Raw genomic sequence first — 11263 nt, forward strand, 5'->3', positions numbered from 1 at the left:
CTATTAAAATGTGAAGCCACGATGCAACCAAAAGCAACAATCAAAGGAGCTACATGGACCATTAGGCTCACATAAATGAACGGATATGAATTACTGACTGAAAACATTAAAGTGTGGCTGCTCTTGCCACTGGTAGTGTGAGGTGGGCAAATAATTTACTTTTAATCCCTCCTAATTTAAAAATTATTACTGCTTATCTACTTAACTCTTGTAGCTACCTCTTAAAGGCAGGCCTTTCATTTGAAACCACAGTGTTGTGTTCCCTTGCTCCTCGTCTAGTCGCTGATACTGAAGTTTTTCTTACTCTCAAAGGAAGTATTTCATAGAACTGCTCCACCGACAACGCATTGTTCCAAGCTTGTGGCGAAGCTTCATTTCGTTCGCAAGGATATGCGCTCCCCTTTCATCTTGTTCTCTCTTTAGTGCGTGAATTCAAAGCAAAAATAGCTTTTTGAAATAACTAGGTACTTCTATGGTCACAAGAAACTTTGATAATTTTTCACGTTTATGCTGTGGATAACGCATACATGCCGTCTGGTGACACAGTGGGACGGCGCGGTAGATATGCCCCATACATCTCGCTCCTTCACTGATTTTAGAACTTTATTAAATCAACCAGTTATTGAAGTGTCAAAAGCTGAAATTTCACGCACCACATCACCTTGAATGTTCTATTCCAGTAAGGCACGTAGAACCTAGAATGCCATGGAATCTGCCTTTTCCGTGAATGCAAAGAGCGCCTAGGTGAAGCCGTTTGCGTGAAGCACTCGACGGCGTCGACCGAAGAACACGGAAGAATTACAGGGTCTCTTAAGATCTCTTTCAAAAGGAGAACGGCGAAAGCCTACTCTTCCTCCTCTTATCATTCGTTTCTTTCTCTTTGCCTCTTCTCTTCGTCTTCTTTCTTTTAGTCATTACTGCTCACTACTAAGCATTTTAGTCATTTTTAATCAATTGTGGTCCTTACAAGCCATTGTTAGACATGTTGTTCATATCATAGTCATTACAAGTCATTTCAGTCATTATTAGTCATTACTGGTCATTACTAAGCTTATTAGTCATTTCTAATGAATTGTAGTCGTTACAAGTTGTCGTTAGACATACCGGTCTTTTCGTAGTCATTACTAGTCATTGCAAGTCATTTCAGTCATTATTATTCATTACTGCTCATTAATAAGCATTTTTAGTCATTTCTTATCAATTGTAGTCTTTATAAGTTGTCGTCAGACATATTTGTCATTTCATAGTCATTACAAGTCCTTTCAGTCATTATTAGTAATTACTGCTCACTAGTAAGCATTTTTAGTCATTTGTAATCAGTTGTGGTCATTACAAGCCGTCGTTAGGCATATTGGTCATTCCGTAGTCACTGGTAATCATTACAAGTAATTAGTAGCCGTTTAAGTCATGACTACTCGTTAGTAGACATTTCTAGTCATTTCTAATCAATTGTGGTCATAACATGCTGTCGTTAGGCATATTGGTCGTTTTGGAGTCATTATTAATAATTCAAGTTATTATTAACATCTACCAATCTCTATTATAACGTTATCATTCACTGTTATAACATTATCATTCATAACGTCACTATCAATCATTTTTATTCTTTAACCTGTCTTTAATCCGTGTTCATATGGCGTGATGACGCTTGGGCAGCCACTCCAGCGGTCAGGTCTGCTGACACAAATTTTATCATGAGCCTTGAACGGCTTTCGCCTTAAGAAGACAGTCGAACGCACGCGAACTGCTGGAGAACAAAACACATGTGGCTGGCAAGGCGCATAACCCGATGATTTTGAAGCATTCGGTAGCATCACTCCTAGTTTATCTCACCTATCATATAGAATCGCACGTACATGTGTGCCCATGAAATTCTTTAATATTATCGCACCATAGTCTTCGATAAGTTTTGTGATCGCACGAGCGTCGACCGCACGGCGTGTGAGCGGCCTTGCAGCAACGCGTGGCGCTCGATACTGAAGCGAATAGCGCGCGCAGAATACATTTTCGCCGATCCCACCGCCCCTAGCTGCTACAAGCCCGCTGACATGCCATGTAGTGGACGGCGTGGAACGAATGAAATATCTTTGATTGCAGTACAGTTCGGATGATTTCACGTCGCATTTTCTTTCCACGAAAACGGCAGAGCACTAGCGCTCATTCATAAGGCTAACTCAATCGGTGCTCGAACACCGTACATAAAATCGTGTCGTACAGCATGCCCCGTTTTAGCTGGCGCCACATGCCTGCTTTACGTTGCAACAAGAGCACTGTGAAGTAAAACCAGGACAGAACCCCTTGTTCAGTATCACAAGTCTAGTGCTGTGCATCCAATTCTCGCAACGGAAGGTTCATAGGATGATACTATGAATGAAAACGAGCACAAACACGCGCATAAGACACGCAAAGGTGCACGCACTTTCGCGCTTTTGTTCCCTGCGTCGCAATAAACGAAAAAGGTGAATTCGAAACACTCATTCACCATCGATGTGGCCGAGTCGGAGGAGATCATCGTGACCTTTGAAGCAACAAGAGGCCCATAAAAAAGCGAGAAACACGTAGAAGTATGCCAAAGAAATCAAAGCGAGGCATGCAAAGAACGCAGAAAACGCAAGAAGCTATCAAGCAAACCGCGCGCACTAAATACAGTAATGCACCAAAGAGTCAGTGCTGCCAAACTCCGAAGCCAGTTTTCCCCTAACTTGGATTTAAATATTCCCTAAATTTCCCTTGATTTTCTGCAGCTGCGGTTGTTCAGTTTGCCAATGTGGATTCTGCACACAAAAATATTTTTTATCCAGACAGACTGCGAAGTTTGTGTTTATGCGTATTCCTAATCTCGATTTGAAAAATTTAAACCAAATTTTACCGTACTAAAGCTGAAATTATGTTGCAGTGCAAGTTATTAGTTCACGAACACAACCTAGCACGAAGTCATGCACCGGAGATCAAGACAACTTATACTTTTCTCAACATGCAAAACAAGAGTTACGTGGAATGTTTTGGGATTGTACGGAAGGTGGGCAAACTACGTATCTTACATAATATAACAGTGCCAATGCGGTGTGCCACTTCAAGACACCAACGTAAAAGATGCGGAATTAATTTTTCTTGTTTGTCGTGCACTAGCCTACTGGAGAGCGCCAAGACCGCCTCGTCGTGCTCGGCGGTATAGCTTGTATCTGTCAGCTTACGCCGAGATTTGCCTGACTGCATGGTTGCGGCATTCGCTTGTTTCGCAGTTGACAAATCGAAATTTCCTTGAAAGTGCACGTAGATCCACAGCACAACAGCAATAACGCAATATGAGTGCTGCCGTAACCAGCCGAGCGCATCCACGTCCTGTAGATTGCTTGGCGTGATGCGTGCACTGAGCTGCACTACGATTACAAGTCATGCTTCGCATGGTAATGCCATGGTCATTTGCGGTTGCTCAAATCGAAGCGCGCCTGCGCGGTTCCAGGTATCGGTTGTTGTGGCGGCGCAAGAGTGCTTTCTTCTTAGCCATTTCAGGTGCCAATTCCGTTGATTGAAGATTACTTTTGCCGCATATTTTGCACCTTGAGAGTAATAAAAAAACACAGCTTTAGAATATACTAGGAATGTTCCCTGATTTAGTGTTGTCAAGGGCACGGAATGTGCGCTCCATGCGAAAACTCACCATAGGAACATTAAATATGAGGGCATCAACTATTTCATGCCGAGCCGGCTTGAAAAGTATCTATCCGACCATTTGAACATTACGCCTTGTGCAACCCATTGTGAAACACAAAGGAAGAAGTGAAACCGATAGCTACCGCCACGTACTGACAACGAGCAATAAAAGACAGCTGTCCAACTCATTTTACTCAACCATATTACACATGTTATTGAAATGTGCCACACAAAAATAGAAGTGTTTCTAGATGTAGCAGACATATTGTCACGTAGTGTGACGGCAAAGAACACAGAAGCAATACTTTGAATGACAAAACTAACTTTTATTGGACGAACCTATGCCCACAAAAACAGGCTACACTTAAAGCACGACGATTGCGGGGAACATAGCGGGCGATCGTCGAAATGTGATCTGCGGTTAAGCGCGTTAGCTTTATACATGAGTCACCGAAGATACCGATTTAATCGCTGGCGCCCGCGTCTCTTCAAGAAGGTACTAAACGATTCGTGTCGCTCGTACAATCAGATTACACAAGCTTCGGTTACAACAGACATTGGATAGAACCATCCATGACGTTCGAGAAGCTTTCGATACGTACAGGCGCCTCCTGCGCTGGATGATAAGGTTTAACATTTGTTGGCTCGTGAAAAGCGGTCACCGGTGAAAGGTAAGTACACGTATCAATAACCTCCTCTTAAAAAGCATATCGTCTCGATGCATCAAAGAAAAAAGTGAAAAATAGAAACACCCGTATGGTAAAGAAATAAAGTTCGTCAACGGGCGTAATAGGGCTTAAGACGCACCACGTGAACCACCTTAAGTCGTGCGCGGCGCCGCTATGATAGCGAAATGCCGTCTGGCACGACCTCATAGTCCAGTGCGCCAATGCATCGCGTAATCTTGTAGGGTCCGAAATAGCGCCGTAGCAATTTCTCGCTGGTCCCCGTCGGCGTATCGGAGTCCAGACCCAAGCACGGTCACCGGGCTAGTATTCCACGTGGCGTTGTCGAAGATTGTAGTGCCGGCTCTCGGTCGTCAGCTTGTTCTTGATGCACAGACAGGCGAGATGTCGGGTTTCTTCGCTACAGATAGGCGGCTACGTCGACATTTTCTTCATCAGTGACGTGCGGCAGCATGGCATTGAGAGTCGTCGTCCGGTTCCTTCCGTAAACCAACTGGAACGCCGTGATTTAAGTTTGTTGCACTGCAGTGCTATAAGCCTAGGTGGCGTACGGCAGGACCTCATCCCACGTCATGTGCTCAACGTTCACGTATATCGCTAGCATGTCGAGGAAGGTCTTGTTCAACCGCTCCGTAAGACCATTCGTTTGCGGCTGGTAGACAGTTGTCCTCATGTGGCTTGTCTGGCTGTATTGCAGAATGGCTAGGGTGAGCTCTGCTATAAAGGCCGTTCCTCTGTCGGTGATGAGGACTTCTGAGGCACCATGTCGCTGCAGGATGTTCTCGACGAAGAATTGCGTCACTTCGGAGGCACTACGTCTCGGCAGAGCCTTAGTTTCAGCGAAGTGGGTAAGGTAGTCCGTCGCCACGACGATCCACTTATCTCCGAGTGTTGATGTCCAAAAGGGTCTCCTAAGAGATCCATTACGATCTGCTGAAATGGTCGGCATGAAAGCTCGATCGGCTGTAGTAATCCCGCTTGCCCTGTCGGTCGCGTCTTGCGTGGCTGACAGTCTCGGCATGTCTTGACGTAACGGGCGACGTCGGCGGTCAGGCGCGGCCAGTAATACATTTCTTGTATCCTCGACAGCATCCCGAAGAATCCGAGGTGTCCAGCAGTTGGACCGTCATGCAAGGCGTGCAGTATCTCTGGACGCAGCGCTGACTGAACAACAAGAAGGTAGCTCGCGCGGACTGGTGAGGAGTTCTTCACGAGCAGGTTGTTTCGTAGCGTGAACGAAGACAATCCGCGCTTAAATGCCCTAGGGACAACGTCGGTGTTTCCTTCCAAATACTCGACGATGCCTTTTAGCTCCGGGTCTGCTCGTTGCTGTTTAGAGAAGTCTTCCGCGCTTATTATTCCAAGGAAGACGTCGTCTTGCGGCGGGGGATCGATGGGGGCGCGTGATAGGCAGTCGGCGTCAGAGTGTTTTCTTCCGGACTTGCATATTACCGCTACGTCATATTTTTGCAGTCTGAGGTTCCACCAAACCAGCCGTCCTGAAGGGTCCTTGTTAGCTAGCCAACACAACGCGTGATGGTCGCTGACGACTTTGAATGGCCTGCCATAGAGGTAAAGGCGGAATCTTGCTGTAGCCCAAATGATGGCGAGGCATACCTTTTCATTCGTAGAATAATTGCCTTGCGCTTTCTACAGCGACCGGCTAGCATAAGATATCACCCGTTCAAGTGCGTCTTTCCTCTGGACTAGGACGGCACCGAGGAGAAGGCTACTGGCGTCAGTGTGGATCTCGGCATCGGCGTCCTCGTCGAAGTGTGCAAGTACCGGCGGCGACTGCATGCGTCGTTTGAGTTCTTGAAATGCGTCGGTCTGCGGCGTTTCCCACTTCAACTCTACATCAAATTTGGTTAGATGTGTTAGCGGCTCCGCGATGCGTGAAAAGTCATTGACAAAACACCTATAGTAGGCACACATGCCAAGGAATCTGCGCACTGCCTTCTTGTAGATTGGCTGCGGGAACATTGCGATGGCACGTCGGGGCTTCTGCGGGTCGGGGCGTACTCCAGATTTGCTGATGACGTGGCCTAGGAAAAGGAGCTCATCATAAGCGAAGCGGCACTTTTCCGGCTTCAGAGTGAGCCCTGGTGACTTGATGGTCTCTAATACTGTCGCCAGCCACCTAAGGTGATAGTCGATATTTGCGGTGAAGACAACGACGTCATCCGAGTAAACAAGACACGTCTGCCACTTCAATCCTGCTAACACCGTGTCCATGACGCGCTGAAACGTTGCAGGCGCCGAGCACAGCCCGAATGGCATGACCTTGAAATTGTAGAGGCCATCTGGCGTGATGAAGGCGGTCTTTTCGCGATCTCTCTCGACTTCTATTTGCCAGTAGCCAGACTTGAGGTCCATCGACGAGAAGTATTTAGCGTTGCAGAGCCGACCCAATGCGTCGTCTATCCCCGGAAGGGGGTATACGTCTTTCTTCGTGATCTTGTTGAGTCGACGATAATCGACGCAGAAACGTAGGGTTCCGTCCTTTTTCTTCACCAGGACTACAGGAGATGCCCAAGGGCTTTTTGACGGCTGGATGATGTCGTCGCGTAGCATTTCGTCGACTTGTTGCCTAATAGCTTCACGTTCTCTCGTCGAAACTCGGTAAGGGCTTTGGCGGAGTAGTCGAGCGCACTCTTCGGTTATTATGCGATGCTTTGCAACTGGTGTTTGTCGAATCCTCGATGACGTCGAAAAGCAGTCTTTCTATCGTCGGAGAAGACTACTGATCTGTTGCTGCTTACTCACAGGAAGACTTGGATTTACGTCAAAGTCTGGTTCGGGGACTATGCTCATCGGGGTAGGTGCGGCAGAATCCGACAGGACAGAAGCATTGTTGGTTTCCCCAATTTCCTCGATGTATGCAATTGTCGTGCCCTTGTTGATGTGCTTGAACTCTAGGCTGAAGTTGGTTAGCATAACTTTCGCTTTACCTCCGTCGGGTCGAGCGATCCCTCTTGCGACGCAAATTTCACGGCCGAGCAGTAGATGTTGGTCGCCCTCGATGACGCCTTCTACTTCAGCGGGTGTTTCGGTGCCGACGGAAATAATAATGCTGAAGCGCGGCGGGATGCTCACTTGATCTTCGAGCACACTCAAGGCGTGGTGAATACGACAGCTCTCCGGCGGTATCGCTTGATCTTGTGACAGCGTTATCGATTTTGACTTCAGGTCGATGATTGCGCCATGTTGATTCAGGACGTCAATGCCGAGAATGACGTCTTGTGAACACTGTTGGAAGATAACGAAGGTGGCAGGGTAAGTCCGGTCATGAACGGTAATTCTTGCCGTGCAGATTCCAGTCGGCGTAATGAGGTTTCCTCCAGCGGTTCGAATTTGAGGGCCTTCCCATGCAGTTTTAACTTTCTTCAACTGGGCGGCGATGCGTCCACTCATGACGGAGTAATCGGCCCCTGTGTCAACTAAGGTGGACCCTCCGTGATTGCTCAGTGGCTATGGTGTTGGGCTGCTGAGCACGAGGTCGTGGGATCGACTCCCGGCCACGGCGGCCGCATTTCGATGGGGGCGAAATGCGAAAACACCCGTGTGCTTAGATTTAGGCGCACGTTAAAGAACCCCAGGTGGTCAAAATTTCCGGAGTCCTCCACTACGGCGTGTCTCATAATCAGAAAGTGGTTTTGGCACGTAAAACCCCAAATATTATTAACTAAGGTGGTAACTGCGTGGCCGTCGAGAAGCACGTCGAGGTCGGTGGTTCTTTGTCTGGCGTTACAGTTAGGTCTTGGCGTCGGATCACGGCTGCGTCACGTTGACCTGTGGCTGGTATGTGGCGTTGTCATATCATATTTCGTCGGCGTAGTCTTGGCTTCCTGACTTCGTCGGGACGGCGGCGTGTCGTTATTTCGTCGAGATTGTCTCTTCGTCGTCTTCGTCGGTGGCGGAGGATCTTCGTCAGTTCGACGAACAGCAACCGCACCTCCATCGGTTTCTGCTTTTAGTTTTCCGGATATGGGCTCGCAGAGCGGCCCCAGGCTGGGCCGGTGTATGGTCGGCGCTGCGGCGACAGGTAGCGGCCTGGTGACGGCAAGGGCTCCACTGAGTCGTCGTGGGCTCCACTGAGTGGTGGCGAGGTAGCCGGCGATTTCCCGAGGTCGTTCGCCAATCTGTGGTCGCGGCCCGTTAACGGCGAACCTTCGGAGTCGCATCTCCCGGTATGGGCTTCGACGGTAGATGTACCCGGCTTCTCCGCAGTGATAGCAAAGCGGACGGTGATCGGGGGCACGCCAAACGTCAGTCTTCGTTGGAATACCGCGTGGAGTGACGGGGTGGCGTGCTGGCGGCGGGGGTGGTGGTGAACGACGGAACTGTGTCGTCACTGGGCCCTGCCGTGGGGGCGGAGGAGGAACGTGACCACGGGCTACAGCGGCGTATGTCATCGCTTGCGGCTGAGGCAGCGGTGATTCAAGGGCTAGTCCGAGCTGTTGTTGGAGCTCCTCACGTACGGCGTCGGCAATCGAAGCCACTTGAGGCTGTGATGACGGCAACAGCTTCTGCAACTCCTCCCGCACGACCACTCGGAAAGTCTCGCGCAGGTCGTCGGTGGCCAGGGACTGAACTCCGGCGTAGCTTGCCGAGTTCGTGCGGCGGTTCAATTTCCGGATCCGCAATTCCAGTGTCTTCTCGATGCTAGTGGCCTCGCGAATAAACTCGTCGACAGTCTTCGGTGGGCTTCGTACCACTCCGGCGAAAAGTTTCTCCTTTACACCACGCATCAGTAGGCGGACGTTCTTCTCCGCGTACTTTTCCGGGTCGGCGTGGCGGGATAGGCGGCTCATCTCTTCTGTGAAGATCGCGGTGGTCTCATTAGGCAGCTGCACTCGGGTTTCTAGTAGTGCTTGGGCTCGCTCTCGGCATACGACGCTTGTGAATGTCTGCAGGAAGCCGCTTCGGAAAAGGTCCCAGGTCGTTAAAGCGGCTTCTCGGTTCTCGAACCATGTTCTGGCGGCGTCTTCCAATGCGAAAAAGACACGCCGAAGTTTGTCGTCCCTATTCCAGCTGTTAAAAGCAGCGAACCTCTCGTATGTCTCAAGCCAGGTTTCCGGATCTTCGAATGTTGAACCGCGGAATGTCGGAGGCTCCCTGGGCTGCTGCAGCGCAATGAGGGACGCTGCATATGCCATTGGGGTTTACTGGGCGACGACCTTCCTGATCGTCTCAGGCAAAAGTCCGTGCTCCGGGGGCAGTCCTTGCCGCCTGCGGCTACCTCGCTGGCTCTTGGCGACGTTGGTGTTGTCTTCCGAGTTCGGGCTTGGGTCACGGCTTTGTGGTCGCGTACGGTACATGAACGCAAAGCACCTCCCCCAGGTGTCACGTGGTGGTGACGTTGAAGAACACAGTAGCAATACTGTGAAAGACAAAACTAACTTTTATTAGGCGAACATGTGTCCACGAAAACAGGCTGCACTTATAGCGCAACGATAGCGGCGAATACAATCGGCTATCGCCAAAAATCTGGTCAACGGGTCAAGCGCGTCGGCTTTTATACATCAATCGTCGAATGTTCCAGACTTATCGCTGGGACCCGCGTGTCTTGCACAAATTTACACTATTCGCATCGCGCATACATGCAATCAGATTACACAAGGTTCGGTGACAGACAGCGGATGGAACCATCGATAATATTCCTGAAATTTCCTATACATCCAGGCGCGTCCTGCGCTGCGTGATAACATTTGTTAAGCGGTGAAACGTGGTCACCCGAGAAAGATAAACATGTACACGTGTCAATATATATATTATCGAGCGATGCTTAAGAGACGAGCCGCCGCGAGAACGATGGTGAAGTTGGTCTGTGCCTTGGCGCGAGCGAGTGTTGGCCTGGCTGTCTGGCTCCAGTGTAAATAGCCTGTAAATAGCCTCTTTCGTCTATGTCTTTCCACACGGAACATTTTGGTGGAGGGTAGCGATTCCCTTCCTCACCACAGAACTCCAAAGTGGTCGGTGCATCGAGCTTGTCACCATGCCTCCCGGTTACGAGACCGCCTCTGCAATGGCTTCGGCTTGTCCGACAGCTCCAATCGTCACGGTTACCCCACATCGCGGCCCCGGTGTGTTCTCTGGCCTGGAGGGACAGGACGTTGACGAATGGATCAAGCACTATGAACACGCCAGTGCTAATAACAGGTGGGACCGAACGATTATGCTCGACAATGTCATCTGTTATCTCGACGGCACACCAAGCATGTGGCACCAAACGCATGATGGCGAGATAACCAGTTGGGACAGTTTCAAAGCAAAGCTACGGGAACTGTTCAGCGACCTCCTTGGCCACAAAGTTGTCTCGAGAAAGGCTCTTGCGTCTCGTGTTCTGCCTTTTCTGCCACATCTCGCCGCAACCCGTCCGAATGGCGTACCCTAGATGACAAGCCGATCTGCTTCCACTGCTGTCGCATCGGCCACGTCGCTCGTCACTGCCGCAACCGATGACCACCACCTCCTCGGACATACACCGCCGCTTATTCCCGATACTTTGGACGTCCTGTTCTCTATGCCACCCACCATGAACCCACGGCCGCTGATACCCCTGCTGCGAACCTTCGCTACAGCTACTCGCCCTCACCTCGACTCCATCAGTCTCGTTCGCCCCAACCCCGTCGCTTCTCTTCGCCGCCTATCGCCTCCCTGATTCAGCCGGAAAACTAGGCACTGCAGCTTCTGGAGGTGAAGCTGCCCTGCCCTCAAATCCTCTGCTCACGTTAAACACGAACCAAAACCTTCTTGACGTTGACGTTGACGGCTATCCTGTCACTTCCCTCATCGGTACAGGCGCACATCTTTATATTATGAGTGCTGCCTTCCGACGACGACTGAACAAACACGCGTCGTCCGCGTTGCGGATGGCGGTGCTGTGCCTATCGTTGGCATGTGTATGACACGTGTCAGCA

This window comes from Dermacentor variabilis, chromosome 3 (assembly GCF_050947875.1).
Source record: "Dermacentor variabilis isolate Ectoservices chromosome 3, ASM5094787v1, whole genome shotgun sequence".
Classification (NCBI taxonomy): domain Eukaryota; kingdom Metazoa; phylum Arthropoda; class Arachnida; order Ixodida; family Ixodidae; genus Dermacentor; species Dermacentor variabilis.